Below are 23,143 nucleotides of genomic sequence, written 5' to 3'. Positions count from 1 at the left end.
TCCCCAAACACTTTCACCCACTACACCCAACCATTGCCTAATCTTCAATCTACACCAAATCCTAGCTTACACTAACCATAAGCACTTAAGTCCTATTTTATACTTTGGCTAGTTGAAAATAGACGATCTACTGTATAAGCTCAAGTGGTGCGAGACATTGTGAATTGTACTACTTGCAGATCTGCTATTTTGGAAAGAATTGTGAAAAATGCTCTAAATACGGATACTTTTGTTCCTTTACCCAAGTAAATGTTGTGTTAGTGTAGAGGGGAACCGTGGTTGGACACCACTGGGTTAGAATGTCAGTCAAACAATAAAAAGGTTTCAGGTTCAGCCTTGTCTTGTCAAGCTACCCTTGAGCAAGACACTGAATCCACATCTGCCCACTCACTGTAAGCTCTGAATAAGCATGCTAAGCTGGTTTCACTCTGTAGTCCAGTAACCATGAAGTTAAAGGACAACTCCAGACTAAATAACATCTAGGCTCATTTTCCTACTTGTATTGATCCCAAATGACTGTCCACGGGGTCTATTAGGCAGAAATGCCCCTGTTGCCCAGTTTCTCCAACAGAACCCAGCAGCCCTCAAGCTGGAGCCCATAAGCCTATCGGTTTTACGCTATTTGTTGCGGTAAATGGTAAATTGTGCATTTTATATAGCGCTTTTATCCAAAGCGCTTTACATAGATTGTGCATTACATTCACCCATTCACACACACATTCATACACCAGTGGCGGAGGAAACCATGCAAGGCACCAACCTACTCACCGGGAGCAATTAGGGGTTCAGAGTCTTGCTCAAGGACCCTTCGACATTAACTCAGGGGGAACCCGGATTCGAACTGGGAACCCTTCGGGAACCCTTCGTGCTCTACTAACGTTTTCTCTACCCCTGAGCTATGCCGCCACAGTCAAAGTGCGGTCAAAAGTGTTTATTGTTTTCATGAATCTGCTATTCATGAAAAATGCACACACACGCACGCACGCACGCACGCACACAAACACACACACACACACACACACACACACACAGTCATGAACATTTCAATAGAGGTTCTAATCCTTTTCAGACATCCAGCTCTGAGAAGAACATAAGGAGGGGTTTCTGAGAATGAGCATGACTACGTGCAAGAGATGAAGAGAATAATAAAAAAAAGAGATCAGAATGGAGAGAATGAGAGAGAATAGGGCTGAGCAATTAACCGATTATGTTGTTGTCGGGATTATGTTGTTGTCGGGTTGAAACCTTTTATGTCCCAAACCGTTTGTTCTAAAATAGTGAAAATAGCCGATCTACAAGCACACGACACCTCGCATCGTGAGGCGCTGTGTGCTTGTAGATCTGCTATTTCCACTACTTTTGTGCGACAGTCTTGTGTGATAAAGTAGGGCTTTACCTTACGAAAAACCTATGAAAATGTGAAACTTGGTGATACGAGGTTTCTACTTTCTACCCGACAGTGACGATTAGAACCTCTAAACCGGTGGTTCTCAACCTGTGGGTCGGGGCCCGCTCACTGGTGGGCCCTGAGAATATTTGGCCAAAAAATTGTGTTGGCAAAATAACTGCCAAAACATTGATTGTGTTCCAGCAAGCCAGGTTCGGAACACAATTTACGATTGATCGTTTTGAAATCACGTCGACCCTGAGAGAGAGAGAGAGAGAGAGAGAGAGAGAGAGAGAGAGAGAGAGAGAGAGAGAGAGAGAGAGAGAGAGAGAGAGAGAGAGAGAGAAAGAGGAGTGAGAGAGAGAGAGAGAGAGAGAGAGAGAGAGAGAGAGAGAGAGAGAGAGAGGAGTGAGAGAACAGCAAGTGGAAAGGAAGAAGAGAAAAAAAAGGAAAGAAAGCGAGGGAGGGAGAGTGATGAAATTATCAAGGAGAGGCGAGAAAAGCAGGGAACAAGCGAAAAAGAAGCCTCTCTCTCACACACTCACACGCACAAGCGCGCGTGCGCGCACACACACACACACACACACACACACACACACACACACACACACACACACACACACTCATGTGCTCGCTGTTCCTCATCTCTATGGCAACCACTCACAGTGGAGGTGAATCGATGAAAGCTAAAGATGAGAGAAGGAGAATCAACTCTAGAGAGATCTGAAGAGAGTCCGTCAGAGACACTGGTAGAGAGACAAGACAGACAGACAGACAGACAGACAGACAGACAGACAGACAGACAGACAGAGGGTTCAGTGTGTGTCGTTCTCAGAGTCACTGTCAGCAAGGACAGATGGACAGGAAGAACCCCCGGGTCACAGTCTGCTCTCACACCTGCCTTCCTCACATACGAGCACGCACACACACACACACACGCACACGCACACGCACACGCACGCACGCACGCACGCACGCACGCACGCACGCACACACACACAGGATACGTTAAACCTAATAAACAACTTGGTCTCTTCACGTTAGGCGTCACTGATTACTCTGTTATTATTGAACCCATTTGAAACAACTGGGTCTTTCCGCAAGATACATCAAAATAAAGCTTCATCAGCATCTGAAGATCAGTGGCAGAGACTGACAGAGATGTCAAGTGCCAGTGAAAGTAACAGGAAGACCAGTAAGACGCCTAAGGGCGACAATGTCTTGGCCGTCTGGTCAGTGATGTATATCGGATCAGTTACACATATATGGAGACCCATGGTACCCATATATGTATATCCATGTACTGTTTATGGAGATATGCTGTGAAACCCGAAACATGCTTACTCAGTTATTCGTTATGTTAAAGTAAGTCCTATGATGTCTATGACATCTGACATCATACATACAATCCCTGTTATGCCCATATATGGAGAGCCCTGTCTGTAGAACCAGCCACACAGATATGGGCTGTCTTGGCCATCTCTCCTTGGCCATGGATCCGTTAGTATGGTATGTGGCCTCCATATATGGGCATTCCCATATGAAGTCCTGTTAGATATGGGCTTCATGATGACATCAGGCAAAAAATAGCAGATCAGCTATTTTTTTTGGCACAGAGGATTGGTGTAGAGGGAAAGGAAGAGCAGACTAGTATGTATTGATAGTTAAATGTATGAAAATACACATTAATCCAACCTACACAGATACTATTCTCGAACAAGTCTAAGCTGTATAAGAAATCGATGAACATCTGCAACACAATTTTATACGATATGTAGTGCTTCATCTCTCTCTCAGTTAAGGGGTCCTTGGCCTGAAAATGTTGAAGACCCCTAAATAGGCTAAGTAAGTGCTTATTGTTCCGATGGCCTGTTGCTCCGGCAATACATATAGTACACAATGTACAACATAGTTCAGTGGCTGCCTGTACATCCTTACTACTTTCCAGACTCGACACACACGCACGCACGCACGCGCACACACACACACACACACACACACACACACACACACACACACACACACACACACACACACACACACACACACACACACACACACACACACACACACAGGGACTAACCTAATTACCCACATTAAGGACCTACGAGTGAAATTAGTAAAAGGCTTTAACTCTTTTGCTCTCTCTCTCTCACACACGCACACACACACGCGGACAAACAAACACACACACACATGCACGCACGCACGCACGCACGCATGCATGCACACCAACCTACACTCACACACAGTCCTGAAAACTAATTACCCACATTAATTGATGACCTTACAGTGCACTGGGAGAGACAGCAGGCAGTCCCTTTTGTTCAGCGACTACAAAGCCCCTCTCTCTTCTCTCTGCGGGCTCATATCTCTGTTTAATGAGCACTAGTACTAGTGTGGCCTTCTATAAGGCAGCGTGCATCTCTCCCAGTCTCTCTAATCTAACAGCAACATCAAAGTACTGTCTGCTTTCCTCTGGAGGTGCTTCTCTTCAAAAGGCGAGGGGTGCAAAAGTCAGCACTGGCATAGTAATCAGGGATGAGGGTTTAATGTGCGCTCACACACGTACACGTCAGTGGCACTGGGCGCACGCACCTGCACATCATGCATACAAAGCATGCACGGGCCTGTGCGTGTGTGCATGCACAGTTACACACGCGTACAGTTCGAGGACAAACGCACGCTAATACGGTATGTGCACGCATGTGTTAAAACGATATGCATGCACACTTTGATGTAAATGTTACATTTACGATTTTTGCCAATTTGGCTGACTATCCTTAAAAAACATATTTCTGATTACATAGATTCTGATTACATCCGATTTACATAGATTGTGCATTACATTCACCCATTCACACACACATTCACACCATGATGCAAGAAACCATGCAAGGCACCACCAACCGGGAGCAACTAGGGGTTCAGACTCAGAGTCTTGCTCAAGGACAAGGACTCTTCGACACTAAAGCCCTTTGCACAGGACAGTTGCGTTTTTTTCGTTTGCGGCATGAATAAAACGCATTGGATTTGGTGTGCAAGGCTGTGCGGAATCGGCGCTGCGGATCCAAAAAGGAGTCATAAAAGGAGTGATGAGTTTTTTACCGCATGCGACAAGACGCACGAATCGAACTGGTTTCGATCGAGAAAAAAACGCACGGCGGCAGCCACTCGTCGCACGGCTAATTCGGAGCCGGTGGGCATGAGGTCATAGAGAATCATTGTTTTCTTTTCAAAAAATGATATTGTCCGTTTTATCCGTGCGGTTAAAAGCGCCTGTGTGCAAAGGGCTTAACTCTGGGGGAGCCCGGATTCGAACTGGGAACCCTTAACACACACACACACACACACACACACACACACACACACACACACACACACACACACACACACACACACACACACACACACACACACACACACACACACACACACACACACACTATCTAACCGCACTGACACTCCAGAAGGCAAAGCACATGATGAATTATCAAACCGTTATTAACATTCAAACACATCCCTCCCTCCCAACGCACATCAAATACAAATGCATCAGCTCAGATCACAGAGCCTCTGGCAATCTCAGAGCTTTCTGCTACGGCACAGCATAGCACAAACACAAATGAAGGCCATGTAATTGACACATTCACCCATGGGCTTAGACTGGCAGCGTTAGGCCTATTTGAGCTTCTTGGAAGCAAAAGCCTGTGTAGTACATACATATCGCCCCTGTCGGGCAGAAAACACGTATCTCCATATTTCAATAGTTTTTTCGTAAATTAATGGCATACATATCTTCATACTACAGTGTCACACACAAGTAACAAAAATACCCAATCCTCAAGATCGGAGCTTGCAGTGAAAGTGGTTAAAGGAGAATTTCGGCCTAGAATGTTATTTTACCTTTAGTTCGCATTCTTCTCTCTAGGGCTGGGTGCAATAACCGCAATACCGCCATACCTCGATTGTGTAATGCATACCGTGGTGTCGAGTTCATTAACTGAGATAATACAGCGATTGTTTATTTATTTTAATTTAATTTAAATCTATTTAGAAAGTATTTTTATTTGTACATATACAGATACAGAGATGCTGTCGGTAAACAGTGACTTATTTTCTAACAGTAGTCCAGGCGTTTGTTTTTTTCCGTCTCTGGTTTATCCGCGGTCTCGTTTCGCACTGGGCTCCGCCATTATCTGTTTATAAGAGAAGCGGCGCAGATGTGGGTGCGCAGCACGTCGCATTGACACCAATAGGATTCAGATTTCTCACGAGACGAGATTTCAAACGTGAGTGATTTATTTATTTATTTTTGATTATGTTGTATCACAGCCTACACAAGGAAGAAGACAACTCTCAGTTAATGACAAGTCAGGTGTGTATAATAAGGTGAAGAAGGGGGCAAACCAGTAAACACAATTAATGGAACTATTTGAGAGTGCACAAATGTAGATTTGTACACTCTCAGAGTTAAATGATCACTCAGGCTTTTATAGTGTGACCACTGTATTTAGTGCGTGTGTGTATGTGTTTTTCACCATAACTGGTTCAGTTGCTGGAGAGAACAGGTGTGGTAGCTATCGATACAGTAGATGTGTATGCCCACACGTGATTATGCGGGTATACTACACGTTATGTGTACACATGCGTGTGTACACTATACACACAAGAAAGCTGATGATCGTATATTGTATGCGAGTGCCTGCACGTGTGCATGCAGTGTATGTAGTGTGTTTTGTGTGTGTGTGTGTATATGTGTAAGAGAGCAAGCTCATCTCTATTGACAAATGTACTGGACGCCATTACTGAGGTAATGACGGCTCTACTGAATTAAACACACTAACAGGTATGTTTGTGAAGGTCACACTGGCCTTGCTTCAATAGTTACATTCTGTTCGTGTTCTGTGTCCACAATACTCAAACCCAGTGACCACAAGGATGCCGACATTCACTCCCACACACACACACACACACACACACACACACACACACACACACACACACACACACACACACACACACACACACACACACACACACCTGAACATCAGTTAGTTTCCGTGGTAACAGGCCAGTGGCTGTGTTAGGTATAATGAGTGTGCCTTTGCCCACCCACGTAATAGAGGGGCTCGTGTTACCATGGCGCTATCAGTCTATGAGCCTTGATTGGCTGGGAAGACAAGAGAGTTTGGGTTGTGAAGAGGCTTTCAAGACGACTTGGAGCGGAGACGTTTTTTTTAAGAGCTGATGGGAGGTCAGGAGAGCCTGCATGTGCAGCTGTGTTCCACAGCAAAAGCTGCGTTTTCGACTCTCTTTGCCGTTGAAAAATACAGCATGTGGAAATTGCTGTATGGTGAAAATGAATATGTTCCACAATGTTGCTGTGCCCTTTTTCTTTTTTTGTGATGCATGTGGTCAGTGGAGGAAAAAGTACTCACATTTTTGTTATTTAAGTAAAAGTATCGAAATCCTCTGTTTCAAGTAAAAGTCCGGATTTCAAAATTTACTTGAGAAAAAGTACAAAATTATTGGTATGAAAATGTACTTAAAAGTACCAAAAGTATAAAGTACCTGTTATGCAGAATGTCCCATTTGAAGTTTTCAAACGTATACAAATATTTTGAAAATAGCTCACAATGTGTCGCATCGCTACGCATTGTGAGCTTGTAGATCGGCTGTTATATGGGGTTGAAGTGGTTAATGTATGTTTTGTAATAATAATCGAAATCTACAAAGTACCTATTAACTAAAGTTTTCAAATAAATGTAGTGGAGTAAAAGTACAATAATTGGATCCAAGATGTAGTGGAGTAGAAGTAAACGTATTGGAAATACTCAAGTAAAGTACAAATACCTCAAAATTGTGGTGCCTTTGTGATGTGTGTGTGGTAAAGTTGTTACAGGTGTATGAGAGAATAGCTCTAATCACTGTATACAGAAAAATATAAAGATTAGAATGTGGGTAGGCTTCACATGCGCACACGCACACGCACACCCGCACACACACACACGCACACGCACACGCACACACACACACACACACACACACACACACACACACACACACACACACACACACACACACACACACACACTAAAGAGCAGGTGCCAGAATTAAGCATTGAACCTACTGGAGGTGTCATGAGCAATTCTCACAGCATTTATCTTGTTGCTTATTTTAGTTTAGTATTTCTTAAATTTTTATGTAAAGCACTTTGTAACTTTGCTTAAATAATGGCTTTAAAATGAAATGTATTATTGTTGTTGTTGTTATTCAACCAGCTGATAACACCACTGACACACCTGTTCTCACCCACCATCCCGCTTTCTCCAACATCCAAGAGGAGTCATTAAAGGCACAAATCACATTCTGTCTATACCAGGGGTTCCCAAACATTTTTGTCTCAGGGCACCCCATACATATTTTTTTAATCCGAGGCATATAATTTTCACTCCCAGCACCTTATATTTATAGCATATCGTCATTGTCGGGTGGGAACCTTGTATGTCCAAAACCGTTAGTTTTGTATTTATCATCTATAAAACGTACTAAACTAGTGAAAACAGCAGATCTACAAGCACACAAGATGCGAGGCGTTGTGTAGATCGGCTGTTTTCACTAGTTTTGTGCGATAGTCTGATAGTCATAGTATGATGAAGCAGGGCTTTGCTTTACCAAAAGACGTACACATTTGAAACATGGAGATACGAGGTTTCTGCCTGACAGTGACGATATTTTAGTGATTATGTTGCGTGGACAACGTTGAGATAATAGCCATTTTGGTTAGAACTGACTGAAAATAACTTTGTACTTCAAGTTTAAAATAATACTAAATATTTTTTGTGTGTCCAAATAAATTCCAAATATTATCAAATGATCTCGCGGCACCCCAGGGTGCCCCGTCACCCACTTTGAAACCCCCTGGTCTATACATTGAGATCTGTTGTCAACTCGTATTTTGAAGTCAGAAATTGTCTAGTTCAGACATTTTCAAAGCTCCGAGTTGTATCGAATGCCCTAGGCTGTGAGAACACAAACTGTGTAGATCTAAGAGAAAGTTACAATAACATTTAAAGAACTTTGAAAAATAAAATAAATGGGTCACAGACAAAAGCTCTTGAGTGTGTTATGTTGAAGGTTCTTCTAGTTTCCTCTGTGCTCAGTTTTTAAGTCTCCAAAACATGTAGAGCTTAGTAGGGAGATTTGTTGGAAGATTTATCAATATTGGGGTAGAGACGCCCTCTGCTGGCCAAAAGCTCCATTACATACTGAGGATAGGAGGTGTACCAGTCATTGGCAAAACTATCTCCCCTGATCTCCTTCAGTCAATTGATGCTACACCAAAACACTGTTCATCACCCATAGTAAATGCTGTCTGGTGGGTAGAATACTTTTGGTCAAATCATGCTCTTACAGCCTTCATAAAGAACAGAGAAATAACATACCGGCATAATGCCAAGTGTAGGCCTACTGCCTTGAACACATTATGACAATGTAACAAACAACATGGTTTCACATGGGAGAGAGATTTTTTTGTTTTCAAAGTTCCGTAGCCAGTAATTATAAGAACATTGCTGAATGAGAATTATAGAATATTACAATATCGACATCTTATCCTATGTGTGGTGTGTGATCCTGTTGTTATGTTTGTCATGTGTTAAAAGTCTGGGTTTCCGAGGCTAGTCATTCTACTTTATTTGTAAAAGCCTTTAATCACTTTTATAGACTCAAAGGACTCAACTGGAATTTACAGGTCAACAAAAATAGCCCGTCCTTAGATCCTCAATTGGGCAGCCATGGGGACAGAATACAGGAAGGCTGGGCACTATGGGGAAATCTGGGCACAATCTTTTGGGGAAGACTGGGCACTGGAGAAGGCGAGTGGGCACCAGACCTCGGAAGACTGGGCACCTTTTTAGTGAAATATGCCTAACCCAAACGTTAATCCTCTCCCCAACCTCAGTAAAACTATGCCTAAACCGTAAACTAACCTCAGTAAAACTGCTGTATTCCCAATCATCCCGAACTTCAGTAAAACTATGCCTAAACCTAACTTTAACCTCACAGAACAATGCCTAACATTATCCTCAAACTAATATCACATTTGTCTGAAAATGTTTTGGACGGGGGGAAAATATAGTTGCATTCCAGTAACATGCATGCCAGATTCCCACATTTCCTTAGTACCCACTCTTCAGAGGCTTGGTGCCCAGAATGTTTTGGTGCCCACCCTTCCTGTTACCCAGGGGAATAACTCCCAAATAAAAAGTAGTGAAAAAACCTTGTGGAGGATCATAAAATAGCACTTCTGGCTGCAGTCAGTTCAGTTTTATAACGCTGCAAGATGTCATGTCAGGTGAGAAGGAAAACTTCAGGTTTAGCTCAGTGCCATATGTTCTCCCTACTTATCTACGGGCCTTCTTAAAGTGGGCGTGACACGGCCAAAACAGCTAATTATGGCTATCAAATTAGCCAATTTTTTTAATGATGCCATGTTAAATTACCCAATCAAATTAATTTATTGTAGTTACTGTACTGAAAGTAGTACTTTCTGTAACGGCAATACATTAATTTGATTGGGCTAATATGGGGGGAGGGGCGGAGACTCGCGGAGTCGAGTATCCATATCATTATCTTTTGAAACTGCCCCAAAAAAAGCTGTCCGAGGTGTTTCCGACTTTCTAAACCAACTTTAAAACTATCAGTTCTAGGGGTAAAAATTATATAGCATTCGCTATAAAATCAATGGTTAGACCGATAATAAAGTACATGTCTTCTTCAAAAAAGGTGTCAAAAAAGGTGTACGAAGGTCAACACGCTTCTCCCCCTCTATGAGACGGTTTTGTCGGCCATACCCTGCTGTCTCTTACCCTAACCTGGAGCACCCGGGACACCGGAGCAAGCGTAGAACGAGGGAACAGCGATCTCCTCCTCCTCCTCCGCAGAGGAGGTCTGTGGCTCATACACTCTGTGTGTGTGTAGCCTGTGTGTGTGTGTGTGTGTGTGCTTTCGCGCGCGCGCGTGTGTGTGTGTGTGTGTGTGTACACACACAATAGCTCTCGCAAAGCCGCAGCCTGCAGCGTTAGCCGGGCTACACGCTAACAAGAAGGCATCACGTTGTGCGCGGCACCGCACAACGGACAAAGTATACATTCACTACTAACTGATACTGCCCCGCCTCCTTTTCAGACTGTTTGAAGAAACACCACGTGACTTACTGTATCATAATGTTAAATTTCGGCCGGTGTCACGCCCCCTTTAAGGATACAATCATTCATCCTTGAACCATAATGTTGGTTTTCAAAGGCAAGAAAGTAGGCTACAACTATGTAATTTGCTTTTGGAGAGCTATCACCTTGTCCGGAACTACTGGTGGGAATTAAAAACATTCACTTGTCATTTCAAAAGGATGGACATTTCAACTTTGTGTTTGTGTTTTACCGGTAAACTAAATCTAGAATTAGAGCCATAGGCTCCCACCTCTTTTAATTTAAATGGTGACATGTGAGTTAGCAAATTTAAACATGTGAGTTAGCATACTTGTGGTGTAGATTGATTTTGTGCTAAATAGCCTGGGCCTTAGGCTCCAACACAGATTCACAAAGACACACAGTGTAAAAAGCCATGTTATGTAATTAGATTGTTATTATGTAAGATGTACCGTACCAGTTAACAATGCCAGTGTCACCAAGATCGAAGACTTCTTATACATGCTTAAAATTCATCTTTGAAAGATTAAAGAATTGAGGTAACTCGGCTCCAACATGAAACATTTTACACACGCACGCACACAAACTATCGATAATTGTATAAATCAATAATTAATCATTGATACACATATACAGTAGTGGACCAATGCAAACTCATTAAGCCACACGATCAATTCAATCATTTCAGCCATGATGCTAAAGATCTCACGTTTAGTAGTTGAGGTAGGCAGGTTGGGTGCGGGTTCTGTCCCGGCTGACTGGGGGTCTGTAGTTCCTCTTGCACTGTCCATGTCTCCTTCCACACCTCCTCTACTACAGCTGTTCTCTTTTAGTGCCCTTCTACTCTCCTACTGTCCCTGACAACTTTCCCCTCAACTCCTATCTTTTCTTCTGCTCTCGTGTCCACTCTTCTTCCCGCTTTGCTACACTTCCCTCCTCTTCACTCCTTTCCTCTCAACTCTGTTTGCTCATGATAAGACTTTCCACTTCTGTAGATAGAATATATATTTAATCGAACACCTAAACTTACTCTCTCTTCCCTCTCTCTCTCTCTCTCTCGCTAAAATTTGGTCAACTGCGTGTTCCGTCAGGAACCAGCCTTCCTGTCCTTCTACGGCTAAGACGTAACACCCTTCCTGATTCCTGCCCCAAGCCCCAACGTAGGGCAAGGTGATGAAAATGATCTCCCAGTAAACGCGGCGACTTAGCACAGCCACAGAGTAAGCAAGTGGTTGTTGCACCCATGATGTTAGGATCTAAGATCCTCTGCTTCTAGCCACTGCCAGTCTCTTGTATATACTGTATTCTGGTCCTGCCCAAAACTCTCTCAGTTCTAGCAACACATTTCGATGCCTATTGTTTTCCATCATCTAACCTTCCCCACTGTCCACCATTTTTAGGGTTGCTCTGGCTGGTGATCTATCTCACTTTATTAGCTAACCATAATGTTTAAACGTTTTCAGTCTGAGGAAGAGCGTTATGGATTTTTGTGCAATGAAGCATTGGAGCACTCAGTGTGCGAGCGTTTATTTATTTATTCTTCTATCCACAAGTTTCGCAACAAGCTTACTGGGGGAAAATGTGTGCTTCACTTCCTCTACACAGCCAAGGAAGGTTAGGCAGGAACAGACAACACCCGGAAGTTGGCACACCATGGGACGCCGCCATGACACTTTTGGGTGGCGGAAGTGACGAAGTGCTCATAGACGCTAATGTTATTTTGGGTGGCACTTCCGCCACCCAAAGTGTCATGGCGGATGGCCATGGAGCCTAAAATGACGTTGGTGACTGTTCTTGCTGAGACCTTCTTTGTACACAGCCGATTCAAATCATTGAACAAGCACCATGTAATCACCATGCAGAGATTCAGGTGTGACAGTAGCACAGCAACCAGTCAGAATTAAACAGCGAAGAGGTTGTTTTGATGCCATATTGTATTTTATTTCTTGTTGTTTTCAGCTCTTCCTTTTCTTTCTTTCTTATATATGCTAAAACAGAAAATTGTTAATCTTATAACTGATACATCCTGTTGTTGATAATCTGTTGGCAATAAAACTTATTTGACAAAAAAAAGAATTAAACAGCGAAGGGGAACAGGAGGTGAGGCCCACTTTCACGCAAGGGCTCATGGGACACAGGAAACTTGTGGATACTGTTTGTCGCTCAGTCAGAACGTGCCCAAATCAAGGAATATAAGGAAGGAATGGAAACACGTGACCACCGGGCATGTGCCATGTCTGGCTATGAAGCTCACCATGGGTGCCAGAACCCGCAGCCGGAAGTGCGATAAAATACATGTCAGTGAAGCGACCGCGGTTTTCCCAACGACCCTGAGCGCAACGGTGGGGGCCGATGGGCAATAGGCTTCCCACACTCCCACGCCCCCACCGTTGCGCTCAGGGTCGTTGGGAAAACCGCGGTCGCGTCAGTGAATGGAGCCGGCTTGATCAGCTCATGAACAAACCTGGAACCAAAACTATTTATGAACTACTGAGACCTTTGTCATATAATCTGTTCAGGAATATAAAAGAAGACATATCAAAGGTATTTTTACAATCACTTGCTTTTCGATGTGCACAGTAGATAATGAAATAATAATAATAACAGTAAATAATAATCGTTTCTGTCTCCGAAGTATCATATATCATAAATAGTGTTTGTTCATGAACTTCATGAGCTGCTGGGAGGCTGCTCCACAGTCTTCCACCGAACTTCCGGCTGCAATTTGGCACCCATGGCGCGACGAATCTGACGGTTGGAATTGCGAGATAGCGAAAGGGGCGTGGATGTCTTTACCTCTCTATTTACCTTGGCCCAAATGGGGATATGCATGTCTGTTCTCTCTTTTCATAAACGTATTTTGCTGCAATGCTATGACAGAGCTTCCCCTGATTCAATCTTTTCAATCCAACGTAAAAGAGCATTTGTTTATAACTCAAACTTAAAACTTAAAAATCCTCTATGATAACAACAGCAACATCCAAGCAGCACTCCATGCATTTGTTGCTTCCCAAAACTGACAACAGTGTATGTGCCTGAGAGGGAGTAAGATAGAGAGTGGCAGAGTTAGTGACTGCGTGTGTGAAACAGAAACATATCCGTCTACTGGCAATGGGAAAGATAGATAGATAGATACCTTTATTATCCCAAGGGGGAAATTCAGTTGTCCAGTAGTAGCACAGCAGTATACAGTTATTTACAAAGTTACAGAGACGTAAGAAAAGATAGATAAGAGGGAAAAAAACAAAACAAAGACAAGAGCAGTATACAGTACCAATAAAGAGAAGGTGCATCAATAGAGGGGACGAATAATATATAAGTATATATACATAAAGTGTCTTGCAAAAGAGACCATAGCAGTCAATGCTAGTTAGTGCAAACAAGTATCTCACTGTCATTGTTAAACAAAGCAAAATTACTCAGAAACTACCAACACAACCTAGTAGTGCAATGTCAAAAATCAGTGCGAAAAAAGAAGAAACTAGGAAGCGTGTCACCGCAAGACGCACATGAGCACTCTTCCTGGAAGGTCCTTAGAGGTCAAAGTCAATACAGCATTGACTTTGAAAGGAATTGAAAGGAATCAATCTGCAATTGTTTTTTGTTTTTGTTTTTACTTTTCCAGAATGTAATAAACCTGCATGTGTGCAAATTCTGAAATGTAATACTCTCACTGATAGAACTAAAATGGGACGTGTGAAATCAATTTAAACAACAGCTATTTAAATAGATGCCATCTAGTGCATATCTCCATGAGTTGTCTATATTAGGCAAAACAGCTCCTCCATCCAGTCTGAGTGGATCATTAAGGAAGAGAAACATGGATGTTCCAGTTTCCTGATCCATCTAATTACCAAGCACACACACACACACACACACACACACACACACACACACACACACACACACACACACACACACACACACACACACACACACACACACACACAATTATGCTAACACAATTATGCTAACATAAACACGGACAACACACTTGTGTGAAGACAGTACACACAGTACACACTACACTACCATTATACATTAGTCATAATGGGAATTGCTTCTCAACTTCCCTCCTCATCTCTCCATCACCTTCCTATCTTTCCTCTACTTATTCTGCCTCTTCTCTAAGCAGGCCAAAGCAAAGAGGAGGGGTCAAAACATGTTAAACATTTTGGGTATTTTTTAAACATTTTAACAACACAAATCTGGTCAAGGGGCTCCCAGACAAATAAATATTAATTTGGGGGTCCTCGACATTAAATAAAACGACGAAATAATTAATAATTACAACATTGGGAAGCAAGCCCTAATAAGCAACTACGCTTTGAAAATATGCCCAAACAAAACGCAAAATACATATTTACAAACGAGCCCATGCCCAAAGTTGCTTATAATAAGCAGACATGGCAACACTGGAAGCGGTCTCCCTGCTCTTATTGAAACATTTAGATCCTGTGGACAGGTACGACCACTACTGGTGTACAAGAGGTATTGCATAAAGATCAGAAGGGAAATAGCTTGCCTTCCTGAACCAGCTCAACAGCAGAAACTTCAGCTAGGTTTGTGTCATGGGTAGGACATAAATCTTATGAGATTGCAGCTTTAATTGAGTAATGTTTCCTAGAGTTTGGTCCAGTGGTAACAATCCTCCCTTTCTGGACTCTGTAGACCTCTGACAGGCCTGGATCAAACCCCTCCAGCCAGCACTTTCTGTCCAGTTCCTCCATGACAAATTACCACGCATACGTTGGGAGACATTTTACAATGGAGTGCTCAAGGCAACTCCTACCAACACTGTCCCCGTGGCCTCTCTTTGCTGCAGTCTGTTAATATATAAAGTACACTTGAACTCTGCTCAGAAAACACACTCACAGTACTATATCAGCTCTAGAGAGATTTGAAATGAATGTAATTTCTTGCATGGGTTTGCTATTGGAATTGTTTTCCAATTCCAATCAAATACCAAATACAAGATGTACAATATGATTCAGGTTAACGGATCCAGGTACGTTTCAGGTGAGTATTAGCTCTAATCTTAGAGCACGGAAGGTTTCCAGTTCGATCCCGGGAGTTAGTGTCAAAGAGTCCTTGAGCAAAACCTATGTTGTACTCCGTCGTACATCTGTTAACGGTGGGCAGAAGATGGGTAAATATAGGCTCTGTTCTATCCTATACTACCAATTGGAATTTCCTAGAGGGTCAACCGACGGCAGACTGTGGATATCACAAACTTAACTTGCGGACCTGCGATTATTGTGTTCCTCTTGGCTGGGCTTTAAACAGCCATAACTCCAGTTCCCAAAGGCTCAAACTATAGTTGGTCTTACGGGACAGGCTGTAATTGCTGAAGCCCTGCCACCTCTGCGTTCCTATGTCTGCCTACCCCCTAATTTTGGGTACAAGGAATCTAAAGGTAAAGACCAGAAGTCGATCCGACCACCAGAGATGGGTGATCATTTCTCTGCCCCTACTTCATGAATGTATAGGTCACACAGGTGTGATAGTGGACCTGGGTGCTGCAGTCTTTTCTAAACATCCAAACATGGCACCAAACATGGCATAAATGTTGTTCAGGGATCTGCCATGGCAATGGGGCTGTTAAGTATGACATCATTTTGTAGGCAGAGGAGAATTTCTGCCCCCAGTTTCCGTGAATCTTTTTACTATTTTTACTATTTACACATTTTTCTTCTCTTTGTTATTGAAAGGAAAGTGTTAGAATGATACTTTAGTCGTTATTTTTTTTTTCAACGTAAAAGAGCATTTGTTTATAACTCAAACTTAAAACTTAAAAATCCTCTATGATAACAACAGCAACATCCAAGCAGCACTCCATGCATTTGTTGCTTCCCAAAACTGACAACAGTGTAGACAGAGGGAGTGTGTGAAACAGTACTGGTAATGGGAAAGGACTCAATCTGCCATTGTTCGTGTTTTCCAGTATTTAATAAACCTGCATGTGTGCAAATGTTGGTGGGAAATGTAATACTCTCACTGATAGAACTAAAATGGGACGTGTGAAATCAATTTAAAATCTAGTGTATATCTCCATGAGTTGTCTATATTAGGCAAAACAGCTCCTCCATCCAGTCTGAGTGGATCATTAAGGAAGAGAAACATGGATGTTCCAGTTTCCTGATCCAGCTAATTATCACAAACACACACGCACACGCACACGCACACGCACACACACACACACACACACACACACACACACACACCATAATTATGTTAACACAAACACAGACAACACACTTGTGTGAAGACAAACACACAGTACACACTACACTACCATTATACATTAGTCATAATGGGAATTGCTTCTCAACTTCCCTCCTCATCTCTCCATCACCTTCCTATCTTTCCTCTACTTATTCTGCCTCTTCTCTAAGCAGGCCAAAGCAAAGAGGAGGGGTCAAAACATGTTAAATATTTTGGGTATTTTTTAAACATTTTAACAACACAAATCTGATAAGGGGCTCCCAGACAAATACATATTAATTTGGGGGTCCTCGACATTAAATAAAACGACTGGGTTAAATAATTAATAATTACAACATTGGGAAGCAAGCCCTAATAAGCAACTACACTTTGAAAACAAGCCCAAAGAAAACGCAACCCGCAACTATTTACAAACGACTTTACAGAAAGACAATCCCAAAGGTGCTTATAATAAGCAGACATGGCAACACTGGAAGCTTTCTCCCTGCTCTTATTGAAACATTTAGATCCTGTGGACAGGTACGACCACTACTGGTGTACAAGAGGTATTGCATAAAGATCAGAAGGGAAATAGCTTGCCTTCCTGAACCAGCGCAACAGCAGAAACTTCAGCTAGGCTTGTATCATGGGTATAGGACATAAATCTTATGAGATTGCAGCTTTAATTGAGTAATGTTTCCTAGAGTTTGGTCCAGTGGTAACATTCCTCCCTGTCTGTAGACCTCCGACAGGCCTGGATCAAACCCCTCCAGCCAGCACTTTCTGTCCAGTTCCTCCATGACAAATTACCACGCATACGTTGGGAGACATTTTACAATGGAGTGCTCGAGGCAAACCCCACACAGGGAACAACTCCCACCAACACTGTCCCTATTGTCTCTCTTTGCTGCAGTCTGTTAATATATAAAGTACACTTGAACTCTGCTCAGAAAACACACTCACAGTACTATATCACCTCTAGAGAGATTTGAAATGAATGTAAATGGTTTTCTAATCCCAATCAAATACCAAATACAAGATGTACAATTCATACTATATGATTCAGGTTAACGGATCCTAAATAATCCAGGTAAGACTTTCAGGTGAGTATTAGCTCTAATCTTAGAGCACGGAAGGTTTCCAGTTCGATCCCGGGAGTTAGTGTCAAAGAGTCCTTGAGCAAAACCTATGTTGTACTCCGTCGTACATCTGTTAATGGTGGGCAGAAGATTAACCTCGCATCACCAGGCTTTCCGCTGGGGGAAAGCCTGGTCTTCGTTTACTAAACGGGCCGTTTGATCCGGTCGGGAGCGGAAGATCTCCTACGTTTTTCTGTAGTCCAAAACGGACTACACTTTGGCCGGAAACAACGACCGGAAACAGTTTCAACCCAGTTAGCGCATGCGCAAGTCGTTAGCCATGTAGTTAGCGCATGCGCAAGTACGGGTTAAAACTGTTTCCGGTCGTTGTTTCCGGCCAAAGTGTAGTCCGTTTTGGACTACAGAAAAACGTAGGAGATCTTCCGCTCCCGACCGGATCAAAAGCCCGAAATTGGAAGCCAGCCCAGGCTAGGCAGAAGATGGGTAATTATAGGCTCTGTTCTATCCTATACTACGAATTGGAATTTCCTAGAGGGTCAACCGACGGCAGACTGTGGATATCACAAACTTAACTTGCGGACCTGCGATTATTGTGTTCCTCTTGGCTGGGCTTTAAACAGCCATAACTCCAGTTCCCAAAGGCTCAAACTATAGTTGGTCTTATGGGACCGGCTGTAATTGCTGAAGCCCTACCACCTCAGCGTTCCTATGTCTGCCTACCCCATTTTGGGTACAAGGAATCTAAAGGTAAAGACCAGAAGTCGATCCGACCACCAGAGATGGGTGATCATTTCTCTGCCCCTACTTCATGAATGTATAGGTCACACAGGTGTGACAGTGGACCTGGGTGCTGCAGTCTTTTCTAAACATCCAAACATGGCACCAAACATGGCATAAATGTTGTTCAGGGATCTGCCATGGCAATAGTCAGCCCTACAGTATATTGGGCCGGATTTTCAGGCCACGCGGCAGCCTTAAAACGTAGTTAAATTAAAAGAGGCTTTACTAATTACACAGTGAGGTGTGGAATGCTCATTTAAATTAACGCAGAGTACAAAGCTACTTTTACCAGAAATGTTCTCTCTCTCCCCATGATGACTTTCCTGGGAGTCGTTCTTTTGATGCACTCCTTTCCCTAGGACCCCCTTTGTCTAGGTCTCTCATCCAAGACCAAGAGGACAATGTGGGTTAGTGGGTAGAGAACTGCACAAACACAAAACTTCATGTCCCCTCACTTCTTCTCAAACATTGTGATTTCACTCAAGGACTTGGATTTGATACATCTTCGCTTTCCATGCTGTATTAATGCTACTTTTGCTATAGCGTACAATTATATTATATTGCATTGTATTTAGTTTGGTTTGGAGTCTGTGCATGTGGGCTATCAGTTGACAATATAGAGTTTGCAGAACCCTCCAAGGGTTGATGTGACAATGTCCCAGGAGCAGAACTGTGACTTTGACCCTGGCCTTTACTCTTAATTGTTGTTCACTTGTACTGAAGCTTATTCTCCTGTAATCAGGATCAATATTAGTAGGCTATTCCTATCATTTCACTCTCACCACCTTCTCTTATGTAATTATGTAGGCTAACAATAGTAACAATCTAGACAGATGAGAAGAAATCTGAACAAAGAATTGCTAGGCCTATTAAAAACGTCAGTGAATCCGGCTAGTTTCATAATCATATTACATATCCATATTGGCCTACTGTATAAAACTGTAGGCCTATAACAGGAAGCTGATCTTAGCCTATATGAAAGTAGGCCTATAACCCTAATGCAGATATATAATCAAAATCACAATCGAGTAAAAGCTACTCCCTTCCCTTCATCTATGATTTGATTATTTTGATTAGTCCACAGCATACAGTGTGTAGCATAAGGCTACTCAATCACAAAGTTGTAGGCTATTTTGATTTAATCAAAAGTATACATATGAACAAAATAGAGATAAAGTAGAATAATTATTTCAATTGTATTTTATGTATCTGGCTACCAGACTATTAATAGGTAGCAGAATGTTTTCAAGAAGCCTGCATGGCCCATAGCTCATGGTCGAGATCGACGTCATGCTAAAATAATGAAATTGTAGCCTATATATAGCCTACAGTTGAACCCGTTGGCGTTTGGCCATTCTAATTGACTACAGGTCAACGCAAGATACAATCTGCTAATGGCTTTAGGACAGCAAATACATGTCTGCAGTAAATAGAGAATGATAAACTGGCCTACACAGCCTGTCCAAACCGTTAGACAACAAATTAAGGCAACATCTATCCACGAATCAAAAAGGGAAAACGATTAACCAAGACTAATAGTAGGCTAATCCATCAAAACTATAATAGGCGACAACGGCAGCCGACAAGCGAATCGGGTAGCCTACTTACTATCTGAGGCCATGGCTGTGTCCGCTTCAGCTCCGGGTTTTAAACGGTGGACGGAGGATTAGCAATAGAGCAGCATCCCCGAGCCGCTGGTTCACATGCTGTATAGGATCTATCTATCTGTCTGTCTATCTATAATCTATGGGTCGGGATGCAGGAGCAGCGGTGGCCACAAAACGCTGATAACGGGGATGCTGCCGGGGAGGTGATGGACCGTGTCTTCCCCGCAGCAGCTGAGGCTCGTCAGCTGTTCTGTTCTACATCCCGTTAGATACGCTGTGTCCCTGGATCCTGCATCCCCCAGAGCTCACCTCACAGACCTCACAGTACCTCTACTTTATAGACCCTTAGTACGTCGGTGTCGCCAGCCAAAAAGCAGTAAAGCACCCCCCCCTCCCCCCTAATTATCCTGAAAAGATGTTTTGTGTGCCTATATTAAGACCTCCATATTTATATAAGAGTTGCGAGTACACATTTTCAAAAATAGGCTATTTCACAATTCTTCTGAAAATAGCAGATCTAAGCTCACAATTCCTCGCACTGTGATGGATTGTGTGAGCTTGTATAGCTATATTTTCAAATAGCTTAAGTATAAAATAGGATCACAGTAGTTGAAACAACCAAATGTTGTTCACTGTGCTGGGGACACACTGATGATTTTGGAACTCCCTGAAAGACCCCGGACCCCACTTTGAGAACCACTTCCAAAAATAACTGATCTACAAGCCATGAATGGACAAATGCCAAGTAGACTTATGCATGATGTAGCCTAATAGTGAAATATTTTGTTACATTAAAAAAAAGAAGTGTCTAGATGAATAAAAAAAATAAAAATAAAGCTGTCAAATGAAACAAAACTGAAAAAGCAGCAGATAAGAAACAAAGCGGTTACTTACTGTACTGTGGCCTAATGCCTTTATTCCAAGTGTCTTTGCCCTTTGTCATTCCTTGAATGAATCATTTGCAGTAGAAAATGCACATAGCCTATTACTGTAATAGTGAAATGTTTTGCTTGAATGAAAATTGGAGAGAAAATTGTCTAGAAATAAAATTAACTGTCAAATACAGGAAACAAAACTGTAGATATGAAAAAGCAGCAGAGAAGAATCTAAATGGAAAAAGCGGGTACTTACTGTATAGCCTTTATTCCCAGTTTCTTTGCCCCATGTCATTCCTTGAATGAATCCTTCACTAGGCTATTTTTATACACACATTCCCATTCATTGTTAAGGTGGGGTCAAATTCTCCCAATAGAATAACCTATCCTTCAAAAAAAAAAAAAAGAAATCATCAGGGTGAAGAAAAAAATCCTCAGAAATGTAATGAAAAAGTATGAATCTTTTAAATCAAAACTGGACAATCGCCATCATGAAGCTAAATCAAATAATGTGTAGAAAACTAGGTCAGGCAAATCTTCAAGAAAATAAAAAGGAATCATATTTATTTCCAAACATGTCTGTTCCCAGACAGAGTAAACACAATGCAAGAGGATGTTAGATTCGAGCTGAAGAGATGTATGCTGGGAATAATGAGCGATGACACAATAGCATCAAGTTAATGTGACTGAGTGAATCTGACTCGCTTGTTTTCCTCTTGCTTGTCCCACTGAGCAGCTGCACAGGAACAGCCGGGAGTTAAGATGCTTGCCCAAGGGCACCATCCTCAGAGTAACTGACTGAGGGAGAAGAGTGCATTACTTTTGCCACATAAATTCTTTCAGGCTGTCTGGAGTTTTTTTTTTTTTTTTCAACCAGCAATCATCATGGCACAAGTCTTCTTGTGAGATGCGTTTTGGAAACCAACTTAAAGCAGTAATAGTCGCAAGGGTTTTTCGTATTATTAGTAGTACTGTGCAAGTACTGTGGCGTTCCTCATTTGTACCATGCATAATTATTTCATGGAGGACTACAGTACAGAACACGCTACTTTAGTGGAAGAAAGTAGGATGACACGATGGCCTGAAGTTGGCAGTGACATATACAGGTCATGCACTGGCATTGTGATGCATGATTAACAAACCAGCATCCTTGAGAAACATTAAAGGGACAGTGCTAAGATGTAAATGTAAAATGGCATCCAGCATGGTTGCTGGTAGATCGTACCTTTGAGGCATGGGATTTTCCATTCATTTCAAAAACCAAGACCCAAATGTGAGATGAGGCTTCTTACCCCGTGACCAAGGCTCATCAGAATGTGTTACTGCTGTTGTCTCCCAGAGATGGAAAGGCGGCAATAACCTGCAGTAACCTCCTGAGGTTCTAGCACTGATGTAGAAACAAGCTGGCACTACAGTGGGAAAATGTGAAAGGTCGATATTAATAACAGAACTCTCTTATGTTTGGTCTGGACTGGAGTAGAAGGACTTGGGATCTGCAATGCAGAAGCCATTAACTTAAGCCACATTTTCAAATGTTATGATTTTTTTAAAATAATTATATAGAATAGGGATGGTAGAATTTAAAGAGATTAAAAAGCAATATGAAAGAATTGGCAATGCTGAATTTCCCAATTGCCAGTCAGTTTCTTTACTCCATCAGAGTGTGATGTTTCTTGTCTATTTAGATCAGGGGTAGGCGCAACCTTTGGCACGAGTGCCAACATTGGCACAGGGGACAGTGATCACTCTGGCAGAAGTTTAAATGAAGTCACCTAATTTACAGCAAATGACATCGTGCACATAATTCTACATTCATTAAAACTCTGAACTCTGACTGGGGAGGGCATCTGGGAGATAGGATTATTGCTCTGAGTCTAATGATCATTATAGCAATGTCCTGACAATCAAAATGTATGTTGACATGGCACACACTGACTCTAGAAAAAAGCTAAGCTCCGACAAAACAAAAACAAAAAAT

General features: G+C 42.3%; 1 protein-coding gene across 1 annotated transcript in view; it reads right to left on the bottom strand.

Moving 5' to 3' along the window:
* Positions 1–23,143, bottom strand: part of syt16 (synaptotagmin XVI) — a gene marked incomplete at both ends in the record, with an annotated part of 48,308 nt that overhangs the window by 23,067 nt on the left and 2,098 nt on the right. The gene's annotated exons all lie outside the window — the stretch shown is intronic.

This window comes from Nannobrachium achirus, assembly GCF_963921795.1.
Source record: "Nannobrachium achirus genome assembly, chromosome: 20".
Classification (NCBI taxonomy): Eukaryota; Metazoa; Chordata; class Actinopteri; order Myctophiformes; family Myctophidae; genus Nannobrachium; species Nannobrachium achirus.
Note: the sequence above shows the minus strand (reverse complement) of the source record. Positions and strands in the feature narration are given on the sequence as shown.